Source organism: Nipponia nippon, unplaced genomic scaffold (genome assembly GCF_047370975.1).
Source record: "Nipponia nippon isolate SJK-2023a ecotype South Korea unplaced genomic scaffold, ASM4737097v1 scaffold_5, whole genome shotgun sequence".
Classification (NCBI taxonomy): Eukaryota; Metazoa; Chordata; class Aves; order Pelecaniformes; family Threskiornithidae; genus Nipponia; species Nipponia nippon.
Window position 1 is genome coordinate 83,414,258 of NW_028262369.1, and position 19,404 is coordinate 83,433,661.

Sequence of the window (19,404 nt, forward strand, 5' to 3'; positions counted from 1 at the left end):
TTCTCCAGAAGCTGAGGGCATTTTAAAGAACCTCAAAGCTTTCCAACTTCTTCACCTTGGAAGCAGAGGAAAGGGGGTGACCCAGGTGCTTTGATCAAAGCCTTCATGTCCAAAACCCTTGGACATCCAGGTCCAGCTGGGAACAGCCAAGGTGGCCCTGGGTGCCTGCTCTGCAGGTGGGGGGAAATTGGGCAAGAATCCATCACAAATGCGGAACAAATGGCCCTACTGTAGTGAGTGCTGTGATGTGACCTGTCTGAGGTTATGCCAAGGGTGGTTGGAAAGCGATAGAAACACACAGGAGGAGGTGTAAAGCTGAGAGATCCTGTATGCTGACGGTGCAGACAGAGAGGCAAGCACAGCAAAAGACATTAATTCTCAGGAGCTTCTATAGGCTTTGGCCTGGGGTTATTACAAAGATATGATTTACATTTGGAAAATAAGAAATGCACATACCTGAGGTTTTCTTACTTGCACCTGTGCTATGCTATGTAGGAACTAGTATGGTACTCCTTTAACAGGCTTGTGAACCATCTACTAGCGCTCACCATCTCTCATTTTTGAAGCTGCTTGGAGCAGAACAGCAAAGGGGAGTTGGGGAGGTGGTTTCTGGGCCAGATACATACCTGGTTGTTCCTTCTTGTTCGTTTTGCTATGTAAAGCCCCAGGACGTACATGTAAATACAGTAGCACTGTGGAGTGGAACCAGTATAAGAAGGTGAGAAGCAAGATTGGAGGTGTGGAGCTGAGGTTTGCTCCCTGAGAGTTTGGCTTGTAGTCTGACGCCATCATGAAGGTTTGTTCAGTTTGTTAATCACGAATTCTGCACCTTTAATCTGCCAACCCCCTCTCCCAAAAACGCCTTCAGACCCCCAAATCTGCCTACTGTTGCAAAATCAGAGCTTGCTGTGATACCGAGAGACTACAGAAACAGATGTGAGCCTGTTATGAGGGAAGGGTGAGTGACAGGATTTCACTTCAGAGTGACTGAATCCAAAAAAAAGAAAGGAAAAGAAGAAAAGAAGCTTTAAGAAAATACAACCAATAATTAATACACGGATTGGGCTTGCCTGAGGCTAACATGGAGGCCCAGTGCTTAGGAGAGATAAAAGAGGATTAGGTACTTCACTTATAAGAACAGCATCCATCAGCTCCAGCAGATAAGATAATAGTTACAAGGGCCATCAAGCCTTGTGCCTCCTGTGCTAGTGGCGTTGACTGGCAGCATGAGTCAAGTTACTTCCACACACCCACACTGGTGCACAATTAGCGAGGTGCTGCAGGCAGGGCTGCTTTCCTTGGAAAACAGAGCTGATCACTGCAGCTGGAGGCCAGAAACTGGGAGGTGAGTCTATTCCAGCAGGGTAATTGCTGCCATCGAGGGCTACGGGGCTGAGCCTACCTCCACGCCTGCACAGATCAAAGGAGCTAAGGGCCTGGGAACAGCAGTGGATTCATCCTTTCAGTGACATTAAATAGCAACACAAACTCAGAACTGGGACAGTAAATATGTGTGTGTTTATTTTTTAGCACAGCATATAGGTAAACTGCAGAACACTCTGCCATGGGATGTACCTACAAAAAAATTTAACAAGGTTAAAGGGAAACCAAAAAGTTTCTGCTTTTTCTGTTGAATACAAGCTTTTTTCACAGTTACTGGAATGAATTATTGTGATTTTGAAAGGGATGTTAGACCCATTGCTACCTAGTGCAGGTCAATTTTTATTATTAAAGATCAGACGAAGACCTAACTTAGGGTCTGGAGTTGTTTCATCCCATGAGAGTGATTCTAACATTTTACTCCTTTCTGGGGCTCTGCAGGCACTGCTGACTGTTTGAACCAGAACACGGCATTAGGTAGACCTTGGTTGTGCTCTTATCTGTGATCCTATGAAATAATCTGCCCTCTCTCTCTAGAGAAGTCTGAACTGCATCTTCTAGGGTTATGTGATATCTTATTTCAAGAGTCCCCCCCCCCGGGAGCTTCTACCATTTACCTGGCTCTGCATCCCCAAGACACATCACTAGTGGGAATTCTTCATCCCACTGACAAAACCTTTCGTTGATGTCACGGTGCTTACTCATTGCTTGGAAACCTGCACATGCTTTGCCCTCTGAATCAATTTTTAGAAAGGGCTTGGTGCCATTTGCCCTCCCTTGAGGCTTCCAAAAAAAGAGATTCCTTCCAAGCTGGGCAATGCTGTCCCCCTTTGTCCAGCAAATTATTTATCTCTTTTTTTTTTGAGGACACAACAGCTCTTCATCCAGATCCCCAGAGCTATATATACTCGGTGTGCCTTGTTCTCATATTAGGGCTTGCAAAGAAGGAAAACATCTTGCTGTGCTGGATCAAGCATTTCACAGCATCGTGCCCTGGCTCCCAAGACAGTTTGTCTTATTGGCCAGCTGCCTCTGCATATGGGTTCAATTGCATCAGCCCCTACTCCCGGTCAGTAGTCAGTGGGCCAAACTCTGTCCTTACTTGGATCCAGGGACAATCTTAGCAGAGTTGCAAAGGTAAAAACAAAGTTAGAACTGGGCCTTCTCTTCCATCCTCCTTCCCTCTCTGGAGAGGCAGAAGATTAATGGGAGCTTGCTTTGCCCGGTGTTTTCTGTCTGTGAAAAGCTATTCACTTTCTGGGACTGTCAGCCCAGGACTGTTCAGATCAGCGTGGCCATACCAATGCTCCCCTGCTGCCCAGAAAAGTTTATTTTGTGCGTGTATGCTAAAACACCAGCCTTTTGAAAATGCACACCCCAAAATGCTGGTACTGCTAGGTCACATAAAACACTGGTGACGATTGTGAGATTTGGAAGTTTATTTCAATAAATTGCTCCTGGAGGCAGGTGTTTCATCATGAATGTCCATTTTTTTATTGGTAGCCTGCATAGCTTCAGGGGAAACCTTGAGGGAAAAAATAAACCCCTTGCAAGTCCAACACCAGAAGGAAAATAAATCTCTCTCTGTCAAATGTATTACTTTTTGAAGTCCTATAGTTATTCTGAAGAGAGGCTCAAAGAGTTAACAGTGAAATAATTTTGGTGTCCAATCTATCTCCTTAGTTAAGAATTTACTAGCATTGCATAAGCTTCCCGTAACAAGGTAACCAGATATAAATTGACTGCTAAAAATAGCTTTACTGTGTTAGTCAATCCCTAATTAACTTGCTTCAGCTGCCTTCAAAGATGCTATTTAAATCCATCCATCTTCTGGAGGAGCGGAGGGTACTGATACACAGACAGAGGTGCATGTCAGCTCATGATAGTTTGTGTTAATTACTGGGCTATATGTGTGTTTGAACATAATTCTGGGAGTGACGGAAAGTAGCCTGAAGGGAAGAGTTTGACATCAGGCTTGTCCTGTGATTCTTAAGAAGAAAAGGAAGATAAACTGAGATACTGAAGGGAAAAGGTTGGAGGGGCCTCCAAGTTCTCATCTTTGCAATGGCAGTAAATAGGCAGAAAAAATGACGCTGTGCATCTTACTGGAACTAGATTGCTTTGCAAGGAAAGGTTTGTTCAAGTAAACCATGTTCTGATCCAGGCAAGTGAAACGTCCTCTGGATACAGACAGTCATGAAAACTGTTTCCCTATGGATTTGTGCCCAGTACCTCCCTTGTCATTCCCTATCACGCAACAACCTTCTTTCTCCTGTACGACTACTTGCCATGTTCGTACATCCTGTAGCCCCTTCATGATATCCTCTCCTGTTCCTAGATCTTGGTAAGTGTTCACATACCCATAGTTGATTCCAAACTCTGCACCTTCTGGCCAAGCACAATAGATAATCACTGGGATCACCCTACAGATATTCCTTTGGCAAGAGAGCATTAGTTGGCCTCTAGCTCCTCTAATCTGCTATTGTTTATTGGGGAATATAATGTCTTTGAGATTATACTCCACTGGTTGAAGCTTCTTGATGGAGTCAGATGGCCCACATGGAAGCACAGGCTGGAAGACAGTAATTTTTAGATCATTAATATTATTTCTGTTTAGAAAGCAAGAATACAAGTATATGGCAAACTTGGGAGCTGGAAGACCAAAGCAAGGAAAGCAATGATTCTGGAAAGTGGTTTGGAACAGTCATTTGAATAAAAGTACCTTTTATTTTTTTATGCCTAGGGGACTAAACCCAGGAGATATTACAAAAAATATCACCAAGGCAGCCTAGGGGAAGAGTATGACCTGCTTACAAATCACTCTCATCTACCACTAGCTACAAGGACAGCTTTTGCTTCAGTTGTCCACACTTCAAAAAGGGCCTTGAAGAACAGAAAGGAGAATTCAGGAAACAGCCACTGTTTGACTCAACATCTTAGAAGCCTGCTCTAAGTGAGAGAGCAGATGGATGCTGTCTGATTAAGTGATCCATAAAACAGCAAACACAACTTTCACATACCTGTATGAGGACTATATTCTCTGGAACTATAGCAAATAGTTCTCTGATATAGTAGAACCAGAGCAGAACAAGAACGAGAACCCACAAGACAAACTTAGACCAAAAATTGATGGATGCTGGAGCATACAGGGGAAAGAGTTGCCTGTCCTTCAACCCAGCTGAATTTGCTTCTGATAGGACAGACTTTGCCACATCCTACATGTATGACCTAGAGGCAGAGTTGCGAATGACCCCCCAAAAGGAGAATATTGATTGCTCCATGCACCGTATATTACCTCCTCAGAGGTCCTATCATGTCAATATTTCTCTACAGCTTGAGTCTCATCTCTCATACAAGTTAGTGGATTGGATGGGCAAAGCAAAATGCCAAGACTTTTTGAAAAAATTCCACTATGAAACAAAAGCAGTCTTTTTATCCCAGCATTTCAGGGGTACTCAGCTGTTGACTCAGAGGGCCTTGTTGTGGGCTCAGTACCAAGCCCTTTACACGGTCACCTCTGGCATATTCAGCCAGCACCTCGTTTTCACAGCACGGCTCCCGGCTGTCCTGATCCCTGTTTCAAGACGGGTTTGACTGTGGCAGCAGGAGGCGGACAAAGTGGCTTTTGGAAGGCTCTGCAGAGTGACTCAGCAGCTCAGCTCCGGTTACGTGACCCAGAATCCACTTGGCACAAAACCTGCCTCTTCTCACTGCTAGGCCACTGCTCTGCTTGCTGCAGCACAGCTCGTCCTTGCCCTTGCTCACCCCCACCCTTACTCCGCGATTCTGCTTCACCTTCCTTTCTGTAGGCAACAAAGCGGCTCAGCTTGGCCAGGGCTTTTCCCTTCCAGCTCCTCCAGGTAGGATGGATCCAGATGAGTTTTGGTGCTGTCTGAAGACAATAGGTGGAACATCCTTCTCCCCCCGACTCCCCCTGCCTTTTCCACCCCCATGCTCCTGTTCTGCATCAGCCCTTTGGAATTCTTTTCATCTCCAACCCTTGCAACTTGACTGCTTCTTCCTGTCTGGATCGCAGTTGAAAGCTCCATTTGTTTAATTTGGCTTTTAATTGACCTCATCCAATGCTTGTTGATGTCTCAGCTAATCTGTGTTTCTCCTCTGCTTATCTGGTGCAGTCCTTTGAAGTCCCCAACACGATAAAGTGTCCTGTAAAGAAGAGAGAACAAAAGATGACTGGGACAAAATTTCCCATCTAGCTCTCACTGTACAGTCAATGTTTTAGTTGTCCCTCAATTCTGAGGCAAGAAGGAGAAGGAGACTTCCAAGGAAATATAAAATAATTTATGTCAATGCCTACTTAGCTGGAGATTTTTGTGACAACTTCTGCTAAATAATCACATCATTCAGCTCTCCATCTACCAATAAGAGCAGGTAGTACAAGCCTGCTCTCTGCAGAGGTATCACAAAGCCCAGATCCCTCAGCATTTATGAAGTGTTCAGATGCCATTGGGTGGGATGGGAGAAAATATGTTGCTGCTAGTGGTGTTTGCAACTACCAGGTTTGCCTAGGGTCACTGGGGGAGTTAGATGTGCAAATGCCACTGAAATGGGAGCTGGGGAGAAAAGATGGATGAACATTATGGAAAGCACCTAAGGCTACCTCTTACCTGACATGTTAGCTAAGCCATTCTCCTTCACCATGCCTATTTCTGGAGAAGCTAAAATGGAGTTTGTCAGCCTCCCTTCGCTTGCCAGAAGTTTGAGATAGAAAGCTAGGCCAGGTCTGGCTTCTGAGCTGAATTCAGAATTTTCAGTCAGGTAAATGCATTCCTGAGGTGGTGAAACCTGGCTGGGACTTGAGGTCCCACCTTAAGTGCAGGTGCCACCATCTCAAGGCATTTGGCTTGTTCTGAACTCAAGTACTTCTACTGGAGGCAGCACAAACATAGCTGGAGAGCTTGGATTTAAAAAGGAGGCTTAAGCACCTTAGACTGCTGCTAGATATCTAAAATCATTGTTTAAGAATCTGCTGTTAGTACCTGAAATCCAGTGAAAGCTATCAGGGTTTGGGCTCCTAAGTGATAGTATGTGTTCTTCCCTTCAAAGATGAATGCTTTCAAGCTTCCAACTTTCAAAGTCCAAAACGGCAAGACAAATGCATCCCTAGTGTAATGGATACAGCTCCCATTGATTTCAGCTTTTGGGTGATTATAGTTATGAAAGTGTTCTGTGCAAACTTTGTAAAGAAATAAAAGACTTTGCAGAGGCACAGCAGGGAGCATTACAAATCAAAGGATATGTTCTGCAAAGCTGTTTGCTCATGAGTCACTGCGTGAACAGAGTCCAGGACTCAGAGGAAATAAAAGGGTCTTACTAAAAGCAATATACCATTGAGTGTGTTTGTATATTCGTGCAGAGCCCAATCTTAGCTCCAGAGGCATCACAAAGACTGAAAAAGTCCACAGCAGGAATTTAACTTGGTTCTGTCAGATACAAGCCTGTTATTTTCATCCTGAGACAGTGAACTCCGCTGTTCACTGTGCAACCCAATTCTGAGTTCAAGAGCTTGACATTTTGAGCTATTCATTGTTGATGTTATTTACTCATAAAAGTCACTGCCTGTGAATGCAGAGAAATGCATTAAAATGTGTAATGCAATGGAAGCATAGGATTAAACTCAGATCTGTGCCAGGAAAGGGAAAGATCCTGTCCCCAGGTACTCTGCAGATCCACAGAGCTAGGCAGTTATAGATGGAGACATAAGCTTTTTTTTTTTTTCTCCTTAATCTTGCAGTTCCTCATGCAAACTTTTTGACAAAATCACAGCATAAAAATCCATTGCCAAAGGGCACAGCGAGACATGTTTCAGCCGAAATAAAATGTTCTAAAAGCTGGTGAGTCACTTAATGTCCAGTTGAGGACTTAAAAAATTTAAAAGAACTGTGTGGAAAAAAAGCTGTGCTAGTCACCTTTGCTGAATTAAAACTGGGATCTCCTGAAACTGGTCTTTTCTAAATGGCCCCCTTTTCAAATTTATTTGCAATGTGGTTCCTGAAAGAAAAAGAGAGAAAAAAAATGGTGCCTGTCTTCATCCCCCCTCATAGATACCATCTGGATTGCAGACAACTCACCCAAATGAAAATTAAGCTTGGCAGGAAAAAAAAAAAGCCTCTTGTGTATCTTTCTAAATTGATATTTCAGTATCTCTGCTTTGCACCAACTGAAACAAGCCCAAATTTTCTGGTAGTGAGTGTGTCTTAACATGGCTTCTATTTTATTAAGAAGAAGAAGAAGAAAAAAAAGAAAATCATGGCAGTCATTTAGCTGTAATGGCCAAGATATAAAATGTCAGTTTTATTTATGGCAAGTAGCTGGGTAGAAAATATGTCCTGGCATCACTTGAGATTTCAAGAACTTTGTTTTTCTTCTTCTCTTACTGCATGAAATAATGCTGTATTCTTAACAAACAAACAAAGCAAAACAAAGACGGAGACAGCCCTCCCCAGCAAGAGGGATCATATTCTTCTCCCCAGATAACCACCTCCAGAGTGAGGGGACCTGCTAGAGATGCAGGGACACAAAAGTCAGATCAGATGCAACAGGGACTTAAATCCATGCTTCCCATCTCTGAGTTCACAGGCTGATTACTGAAGAAATGAGCACTCTGGAGCTGCTGTTTTCTGCTGTTTTTGAATAAAAATTCCATGCTGGACCTGAAAACTGTTCTTGTCAAAAAAAAAAAAAAAAGAAAAAAGTGTCACTGAAGTCAGTCCACCCTTGCCACGTGTGCAGCTGTCGATGAACCCACATTTTCCGACAACAAACACTTCCATTGGAAAATTCCTCCCCAGTTCTCAATGATGAGCATTAATTTATTCCTTCTCCAAGTCCCCAGAGCTGCTCACAGAGTCAGCAATACCCAGAACATGGCCGGTAAGATGACAACCACACTGAGACTCGTGAACGGCAGCCATCTGGCTTTGTGCTACTGGTACGTGAGTGTAACACTGCTGTTACTCCTAACTTGCACCTCTGATGAGCTTACACAGAAGTCATTAAATCATTAAAACACCACCTGAACCAGCTTCATAACCAGGTCTGCCTAAACTCAAGCAGTTAGCATTTCTGGTGGTTTTTTTTTTTTTTAGCATGTAGCTTCATTGTCCCTCCATTATAATCAATTATCCTGTGGTTTATCTTTGTATATTGTATCTCTTTCCCCAAGGAAACCTTACGAGACCACCATGCCACTGACCACGGACAGCTAGACAGCTGTCCTGGCATGTTCCTCATATCTGGATGTGAAAAGTGACATCAGGCAGAGCCCTGCCTCTTCTTACACTGGTAAATTGGACAAGCCAGGTTCTGTAAACACTTTTTTTTTTTTTTTTTCTGCTTCAAAGAGACTTTATCTGTCCAAAAAGAGCCGAGTATGGATTTCTAAAAGCAGACTTAGATCTCTCAGCCAAGCACATGCTGAAGCCTTGGTTTTTCTATCCCATGACAGCAGAATTATAAAAAGCAGGGCAGTCCCTGCTACTTTTTAGCTTCTGCTTCTACTGGCATCCCAGGGTTTCCTTTTCCACGCCAGCAGAATTTTGGGTCAGGGTGCCAGAAAATGGATTCTTAAAATCTGGATCTGCACAGTGTGTAGCCCCAGTTTAAACCATCTTTCCCCATCTCTGGACTGGTTAGTCTAGGAGGCTAACATGACTTTGTTAGCAGAAGGGTACAATGGGTCTCCTGGATGTTTCTGAGTGGGCAGGCGCCTACTTCCAAAAATAACTTGCTTTTTCTTCTGTTAATTAATGTAGTGTTAATTGCAGTGTTTTCCTTAGAGTGAGAAACCTCATCATCTGAGGCATTTGCCAGACCTCGTGCACAAGGGCTGGATGTGCCAGGCATTTTCAGCTCCTCTAAAAATTAAGCAGTTTATGGAATTCAATACCCAGGGCAAAACCACTGGACTCCCCACAGGAGCCAGAAGCCCACCCGCTGGCAGAGGGGGTTATGAGCTGAAGGTTTCCAAACATTTTGTGTGTGGGTGTCTGTCAGTGCCATTTAGGAGAATGGTTCTTGAGGAGGTGTCTCTGTGAGAAGGTAGACAAGCAAGCCCTGAAGACCAACAAGCAGGAACCTCACAGCTTTAGACACCCAAGACAGATGCCAAGCACAGCACAGTGCTGCTGGGACATCTACTGTCTGAGGTAGGGCTTCCTCCATGAAGAGCCACCACATTATCAAAATAGTTGCAATATGTAATACTCCCTGAAGGACTATGACTGACATAGTAAAGAGAGATCTTGCTTACAGACCTTGGCAGATGGCAGTCATCACTGCAGGAGGTCTTAGGAAGGGCACAGGCAGAGTATGCCTTACCTTAGGGCAGGGAGATGGGCTAGAGGATCTCTTGTAGTTTCTTCCAGCTGGTTTGCTACAGTGCTTTATTAATACAAGACTCCGATCTACTGAAAGAAGACCTTACATAACGCAGACACTGTACGATAAGTGACAAATTGAGGGCAGAAATAAATTGCACATTTTTCAACAGTGGAACAGTTTATCTAGGAATGGCCTGGGTTCTCTTTTGCCTGATGCCTAAGTCAAGATTAGATAGCATGCTGATAGTTACATGGTAGCTCAGCACAGTTATGAGCTTAACACAGGATACACGAGGTCTGCTCCTCTTATGCACTGTTAGGGTTTAATTTTGATCTTCGAGTGGATTATTGGTCCAAATTAATTAATTGCTAATAATGGGACCATGAAGAGATTATAACAGAAAGACACTAGACTAGATGGACTGTGGAAGCCTACTTGCCTGTACTACAGAGCACAGGAAAGCTGGCTGGGAAGAAAATACTCCCCTTACCACATTCTCTCTCAAAAGCAGGACTCTACATGTAACCCTTAAACTGATGGACTGTAACTGGCAAGGGTGTTCCCCCAGATCCAGAGTAGAGGCATTTCTTTCAAGGCCATGCTTCAGTAATTATCCCAAACAGAGCAATCATCTAGCAAAACAAAAGAAACCCCAAATCCCCATATGTCAACTGCAGCTGATGCCTAACATGAATGCCTGGACTATTTACAAGAACTGAATTTGTACTGCAGTCTTCCCAGTTTCCTTCCTTGGTATTGCAGTTGCATTTACCATGGTAAATGACTGCCATTTACCATGGTAAATGAGTGAGAGAAGAATTTGTAAGATCATAAAAATCATGGGTGTACATGTTATGCGTGGTGAATGGTTGGGGGAGGAGCAAGCACATTCTCTGATGTTACCCCACCAAAACTTCATGGCCCAGCCTCAAGGGCTGATTCAAACCAATTAAAGGTCTATCCCATGTACCTGTCCATTGTTTAAGCACAGAATATTAACAAATTCAGTGGCAACATATGGGAATGCATCTTGGTGCATAACATGAGTGACTTTACTGTCTATGTATTAAGGGCTATACTGTGCTAAAAAATACTCTAAATTATACCATGTCAGTCTTGAGCAAGTGATGAAGTTATTTAGATTATGCTGCTGTCAGAATTGATCCTAATAAGCAAAGTGCAAAAAATAATTTCAGGGTTCCTTGTTGTGCACACACCTTTGGGAACATGTTAAATCAAATTGCAAAATATCTGGGTTAAATTGTTGCTGTCAGTATTGTAGAGTCATCAAAGGCAATGTACTGCTAAGGGGAGACATTTTCCTTCAGAAGTTATTTTGCAGCTTGCAAAGGACCAGACTCATCCATATCCAAAAGATGCAGTGTAGGCCATGTTAAAGCAGGCTTTTGTTTCTGGAGACAAAAATGCATAAGAAATATAATTTTGGTACCCAGAGCAAGGGTCTTCTGTGTTCTTTCAGCTGAAGAATTGCCATTGTTTTAAGACATTATTCTCCCCCTTAGATCTTGGTTCAGCAAAACGCTTCAGCACGTGGTTAATTCTAATCACTTAAGTCATCCCATTCAAGTCAGAGCTTAAACACTTTGCTGAATTGTGTTTGAAGTGGGGAACGGGTGCTTGAATTTTCAAAAGTCTCTAATTGCAATTAGCTATGCCAAGGGTAGTTTTTCATCTTATTTCTGTATTTGGTGGACAGTTTGGATTAGAAAAGAAATGGCTGCAACTCCTGTTTTATATACAAAACTCTTCTGACTACATGATGGGAGATTGTAATGCAGAGCTTTGTTTTAGAATAGTTTTGCCCTGGATTTTATTCCAACTTTCCAAAATAGAAGTCGAAGTTATCTTAAAATCCCAGTTTGTCTTATGAGAGCCTTAGGTCTCAGAGTTGTAATTAAGATACTGTGGCTCAACAAGTTACCAAGCATCAGCTAAGCTGAGGTAATTGTCTGGATGCAAACCTTACAGTAAATGCTTAGCCTAAATGCTGAGTCAATTTATCCCTGGGCAAATGCAGAATAATGTAATTTAACACTTCAGACTAAGCTAAAATGAACCACTGTGTGTTTGCCACAGGCAAAGAGAAGAGATGTAGGCAGTTGCCCCAGCTGAGGAGAGACATGATAACTCACAAACCTGGTCACTTGATGATGAGTTTGAGCCCTTTCACGCTGCTGGGAGTGAGAAACAACTCATACTTAGCAGTTTTGCTACATTCTTCTACAGGTGTTTAACCATGCACTGATCTAAGGAGATAGTCCAAATCCAGCACATGTTGATAGTGACTGAAATGACCATTTGATGACATACCATAAAGCTGATGGTTCTTAGTCCATTTCTGGAGGATACGTGTTCATCACAGAAAAGGAGCAATTTGCCCATCTGTACAAAGCTAATGAGATCCCCAGAAAAGAATGTAATCAAGGAAAGGTATGGTAGAAATCTGTAGAGTTATGAATGTCTTTGAAAGGATAGATAGGAAATGATTTCCCACTGTCTCTTCCCATTCAAGAACTAGGGGACATCAGAAGAAACTACGTGGCAGGACAAAAAAAAAGAAGAGAACGTGCTTTTTCACACATTTTGCAATTCAGCTGTGGAACTTCTTGCTGCAGGTTTCTGTGGTTGTGTAAAGTTTATTTGGGTTGAAAAATATCTAGACAAATTCACAGGAGTAAAATCCATGAAAGGGCTTTAGCAAAAAATAACATCTTGGCTCAGGAGGTCAGTGAGCCACAGATTGTTTGGTCTAGAAGTACCTGAAGAATAAGGAGTCAGACAGAACTTGGCTCTGTGGGCGAGGACCACACGTGTCCATTGAAAGGGGCACAGTGTACATGAAGTGTGGGTGTATCATGAAGGACGATCAAAGAAGTTCTTGCAACCCTTACAGCCTTTGGAAGACATCATCTTGTGTATAAAATGTCAGCCTCAGCAGAGAATGAGGGCCAAGACTGGGACACAGGGGTGAACTCATCTGTTGCTTTAAACCAGAGGCATTTTAAGGAAGCAATTCCTTCAAAGCACGTGTAAAGCATTCTGATGTGGTGCGTGGGGGGGCCTATTCTACCAGGAATTTGGCACGTTCAAGTGTGTACAATCATCTCTCAGGCCTCTAGGGTTTGCATTTGATGGGGGTAAGAGGCAGCTGTATGCAGATTCATAAGTAATGAGGTCAGGAACTGAAGCAATTCTTGCCAGATACCTTTGACTGGCAATTTTATTACTGCCATGTAAGCAACCAGGGGAACTAAGATATTTATCGAGTACACCCTCAGTAAGTTTGCAGATGACACCAAGTTGGCTGGGAATGTTGATCTGCTGGAGGGTAGGAAGGGTCTACAGAGGGATCTGGACAGGATGGATGGACGGGCTGAGGCGAACTGTACGGGGTTCAACAAGGCTCAGTGCAGGGTCCTGCACTTGGGTCACAACCACCCCATGCAATGCTACAGGCTTGGGGAAGAGTAGCTGGAGAGATGTCTGGTGGAAAAGGACCTGGGGGTGTTGGTTGACAGCCAGCTGAATATGAGCCAGCAGTGTGCCCAGGTGGCCAAGAAGGCCAATGGCATCCTGGCTTGTATCAGGAATAGTGTGGCCAGCAGGACCAGGGAAGTGATCGTCCCCTTGTACTATGGGAAGACAGCTGGAGAAAAGAGCATGACATTCAAGCATCTTTTCCAATGGTCGAAAGGTTAAAAGCGAATTTAGCTTGAACCTTGAGGCTTTGAAAACTCTAACACAACTGTCAATGATCACATGGAGACTGGGATAGGAATTTACAGGGGTCTTTCCCAGTTGGAGCAGCAGACAGAAATAAATGTGATTTCCTTCCACAAAGACAGGCATAAAATTTTCTGCTTCTGAAGGGATATTCAGTGGCTCAAATGGGGACTACACAAGATGGGGAATGGCAAGGCAGCAGTTCTGCATTCCGCAGTGTGAGTTTGGGGGGGTGTGTCCAGACAAAATGGGAGACAGGATTTCAGGCTGCTATGAAAAATGGATGCATAAAGGGGAACATTGCCTTGCAAGGTGTCCAAAACAATAATCTCCAACTCAGCATCAATAAAGTCTTAGCTGAAGTACAGTGCCCTTTTATGGGCAACACACTTAGGGACAAAGCAACTGGTGAGATCCAGTGGAAAAAGAAGAGGCTGACCAAAGGTCTAGAAAACTCTAAGAGAAAGACTGAAAACTTCACAGTGTTCAACATGCTCTCTGTCTTCATGTTTTAAAGAGGAATGGATATAGAGGAAGATGATGAACAGCTCTTGGGTTCTGTGGTGAGCAAGAAGAGAAGATGCAGGCTTAAACAGGCAAGGGAAATGTCAGCTTTGCGCTGGGAAAATAGCAATGGCAGTGAAGGTCCAAACTGCCTGCCTGATAAGTCGGGGTGTCTCCATAGCTGAAGGCTTATAAGGACAAATTAGACAGATACCTGTGAGCAATGATACAGGCAAGGCATGTGCACTTCAACAGCCTTCACATGAGGAGCTGCTCACAGTGACCCCAAGTTACTGCTACGGAGTCATTCCTTCCCGAAGTCCGTTCCCGTTGCTGACACTTTTCTATTGTATCCTTTATAGTAGGAGCAATGGGCACTTCTGTTATTTAAGATGCGCTTACATCATTCATAGTCCAGAAGCCATGCGTGTACTAGGAGATGCCTCCAAAGATTTATGCAGCTTGTGGCTTGATGCCAGGACAAAGAAAGAGAACTGCACAGTGGGAGAAAAGTACCACTTTTTTCTCTTTTTGCCAAGTTAGTATTTTCAAACTGTAATCTTAACTTTCTGCCATGTTAGAGGCCTTTTCACAGTATCTGATTAATAAAACACTTTTCCATCTACTTTTGTTTGTGTAACTTCCCTATTCATGTGATTTGTTGAAGACATTGGAGGTGACACATTTAAACCATCCTCAGTGACAAGTGCCTGGATATTTATAAGTCCCTTTAGATCACCTCCTATCCTTGGGTGCTATATGTTCAGCTGCATAACCACTGTCCTGCTTTCTGCATTCTGCAACTGTAAATGTCTTGGTGTCCATGGATAATGTTTTTTACTGTTTGTCACATAGGGGCACTGATATCAACAAGACTGTTAAGATGGGTTGTAGATGCTCTGATGGAAACTCAAGACTGGGGACAGGAAAACACATCTAAGTGTCCAGATTGACCTTTCTCTGACTCTGGGTGCTCATGTTAGGAGCAGAGTCACTGTAGACACTCTGTGCATATATTCGAGAGCAAAAGAGGGGTGCTTCCTAAGAGATACAGATCTAAAACAGAGCAAATTTTGAAATGTTAATGTCACTTCACAGTCCAGGTAGGGATCCCCATTGGATAACAGTCATAACGTGGGTACCTCAGTTTTAAGCATCTCGGAGATGACAGGCTGAATCCAGGTTCATGAAATGCTTTACAGAACTTAGACTTTTGTTTGTTTCTTTTCCCCATAACCTCACCTGAAAAGATCAGCTGTTTTGGTTCCTTGTCTCATGTGAGGAGCTTTCCCTTTAGACTTGGATTTCTCTGCCTCCTTTGAGGACAGTACAAACAGGCTTCCCAGAGACCCAACACTACTTTCCGCTGGGTTCCTGTCACATACCATTCCTGTGAACAAAAATCTGTGGTTTCTACTTGGTCAGTAGAAAACCTACCTGTCCCTCCAGAGTCAGTGATTTCAGAAGAATCATCGCTAGGTCTAATTTTAATCTCTAGTGAGCGAGTGCAGGCAGACAGCAACACAAGCAGCATAGTGGTGTGAGCAATTTCTGGTGAAAGTAGAGTTGCAGAGGAAAGCAGGGCAAAGTCACATTTGCTTATGTCAAATGCCAGCAAGCAAAGACCTACATGTTTCTAGTTCCTTTGTCAGGGAGACCAAGAATGACCACTCCAATTTTTCTTAAAGACACAGCTTAACTCCAGGATACCCCAAAACCGACCTTGGAGGGTCTGGAGAGTGCCAAACCCTGTCTACATTGTTTTGGGGTGTCCTGGTGTTAAACTGTGACAGTAACATTCAGTTTGACCACCCAACAGACTTTCTGGCAATCAGAAAGCACAATAGTGGTTAAGTCTCCCATCTGTAGGGTTCCATCAGAGAAAAATGAGTGGTTATATCTTTCAAGAGGTTTAATAAAAATGTGTTTTATTTTCTATCCTTTGGGACACCATAGGGAGATCATCATAAAAGTCCCTGAATCATTCAGTTTATGGCTATGATGGAAAACCTATTAAAAGTTCCCTCTGTGATGATAACATTCATTGGGTTCTCCAGCCCCCTCTCTTCCCTGCTGTCAGTCTCTGGTGATGAGTTCAGGTGCAGCAGGCACTCAGAAAAAGTAGCGTGACAGCAGGTTTAATTTCAGTTGGGGACTAAGATGAGGCCAAGACCATTAAAGGTGATTTAAGGCAGGTGGGGTTGAACCTGTCATGAGTGTTTCATAATGCTCTGTTATTCTTAATGTATGATTACACTAGTCCCTGCGGATCATCCCTGGATTTATGGTGTTTGCATAAATGCTTGGCTGTAAATTAGAAGATGTTTTTGAGCGGTGCTTCACTAGCTGGAAGCCATAGATTTGCAGTCCCTGCTGAGCCATCAACCATCCTAGGGGAGATAAGCCAAGAAGAACTTGACTCCCAGGCTCAGCAGCATCAGAGAAACATGCAGGATTGTCAACATTTCTGGAAGACATGATGTCTCTTTTGCAGATTAGTTGTGTTCCTGTGCTTGGGCAGGGACAAGGAAGGCAAGAGGCATTTGGTTTCCCAGGTATCTGTTTTTACAGTTAAAAGGACAGCATGACTAAGAGCGGATGGTATCTGAATTTGTGTCTTTGGAATTCAACTTTGCTCTCGCCTGCTGAGTGAAGACCTTTTCCAGGGGGCACAGTTTCAGGTGTGTTACAGGTCCTGCAGGCTAGTGTGGCAGCTGCTGCTGGATGTGATGCTAGTTGCATCTGTCTCTTGGGCTACAGAAACTAATGCCTAACCATGCCGCTCCAATCATCTATTGAGCCTCAGGCAGACCTTTGAGCTATTTGTTCAGCTGGGGCAAGTTTTCCTTCTTAATCTTTTCAGCTTGGCAGGAGCACTGCTGAGCACACAAGGAAGCTCATCAGCTGCTGGCTGGATGTTTGGACAAGGGGATAACTCCTGCTGAGGCTGGTGAGCTCCAGTCCTGTCTAATTTACATTGTTATTTATTCTGCAGGCATTCCTGTGCTTCCTGAGTACAAGCTGGCTTTTCAGCACGTTTACAGCCACACTCCCACAGAGAGCTCAGCAGTGACAGACAACTACACACAGAAGCAACAACCCCCTTGCACTATGGAGGACTGGTGCTTGTAGACCAGCAGCAAAAGGCCACCCCCTTCTGCGGAGAACAAAGAAGATTGATTCACCACGGCCTATCTACTTCAGGTTCTGGGACCTTGTATTTTGTTCAGATTGCTGCAGTTTTTAAGTCACAGTTTTCCAGGTATGTATCATTCCCAAGCAAACCTGGAAACTCAGAAGTTGTTTGCTCTTCATCCTCCAGATGAGATTAAGGTGACTTGGTCAATGGCACATAAGCAAGCGGCACAACACATTGCCGAATGTGACCATTGGGTCACTCAGAAGGTCAGACCTGCTTGTCCACCCTGCAGGCTCAGCTGGACAGGGCTGCACAGGGCAGGCATGCACAGGCCTGCATGACGAAAACATGCACAGCTTCTGAGTGCAGAGCTTGGTGAGCTGATGGATGGCAGGAGGTCATCTGTGGGGACTGCCTCCAGAGGGGCACACAGCCAAACTCTCTACTCTTTAGCCCTGAGAATGGACACCTCATCTGTAGGCCCAATGTCACATATGAGGTTTGATTAAGCTGTAAGGAATAAAAGTAATTTCTCCATGCCAGAGGGAACTATCTGCACGACTGGTAGTGGATCTCACAAATCAGCAGCAGAAGAGAGAAATCCTTCATGGCTTGAGCTGAGCGGCCCTGCCAGGAGCTCTGTTACCTGGGGCTCAAGGAAAGACGAAGAGAAAGGAATGGCTGCTGTGTTACTCCCACTGGCTCTCCACATACCTTGGTACCTGTTTCAGCCAGACCTGCGAGGTAATGGTATTAGGAATTTGTACCCTGCCAGAACTGTGCATATAGTAGCAGGAGTTAGATACCTCCCTGCTGACCAGGGGAGACACGTAGATAGTGAGTGCTGGGGTGGTGGAAGACCAGCACCTGTAGAGGTCTTACTTTAGCTTCTAATCCGTATCCAAAATCTCAACGAGGCAGACCTTGGTTTCTCCTCTGTGTGGTGAAATGAATGTCTCCCTCCACCCCAAGAGGAGGAGTGTTCTGGAGGTAAAATCCATTTGCTGTCTTAAAGTACTTGAAACCCTTCGGTGCTCTGTGGTCATTTGAATGCCCATTCTGACCAAGACATTCTCCTGTAGGATTGAGCAGGAAGAATACATGACCATAGGCTCCCTCAGCCAGTAAACTGCGTCCTGGAGAGTCTGATTGCCATGACCAAAACTTGTGCTTTCTGTTTTCACTGTCACCACCTCCTCTTGATGCTCCCTCCCCTGCTCCTGCAAGTCAAAGATTAGCTTGGGGTAGCCATAACCCCTTGTCAGTGGGAATGGCAAACAAAATGTGCTGTTCACTTTGAGAAACACATCCAGTCTGCTGGGATGGAGTCAAACCTTGGCAAGAGGAGAATGGCTTTGGTGTCTTCTTTGGCAGCCAACTGCACCTGTCTGAAACATTCCCAAGACAATTAAGGACTGGTAAATGAAATATCACTGGATGGACACAGCCCGCTGTAAAAAAAATCCTGAACAAAAAGTTGTTTCTTGCAACAGCACCTGCCAGTGTGGACTTTTTGCTCCATGCTGATTGCCTCCTGGACTAGATCTGTCTGCCACATAGTGCTCATGACGGGCACAAGCCACAGACCAGGAACTGCTGGTCTCAATAGAGTGTCACCTGGGAGGTGATGAACACAAACAAAGGCACCTCTTTAATTTTTATAGCACTGCTAAGCCCTTTCTTTTGTAGGGTTGGATTTAGCTCAGAGCCTATGGCTGCCTGATGACATGTGAACGGGATGTCGGCGAGGAACTGACCTTAGAACTGATGACATGTTGTACTGGCAAAAGCTGGTGTAGCTGAGTGAAGCCTGAAACTGTGTAGCAGCAAAACTAAGGTGGGCTTGGCGCAGGGTGCAGGAAGGAGGCACGAATACGTGGCATGGCAACTACTGATTAACACAGCAAACATCATGACACAGGGGTGATTAGGGCATGGATGGCTCAGGAGAGAACAGCATCTTATAAAAAACCCCCACCAAAACTAAACAAACATTTTATGGGACCGTGAAAACCAAACTGAGCTGCCACATGTGCTGTCTCTATATTGCACTCCTAATTTAAATGAAATTTACAGCAAGAATTATACTTTTCCCCTGCCGCCTCCTTTTCTTGTGGAAGTACTTGTTTTTCTTTACCTGGGAACAGAGGACACCCTGTCCGTAAATCTTTATGGCTTTCCTGCTGTTTTATATTACTTGTGTAGCTCTGAAATACCCTGACTTGTCCCTGCCTTCCCTCAGGCAAATTTCCCATGTTCAGATTTCTATTCAAAGTGACCCCAGCACTTCTGGA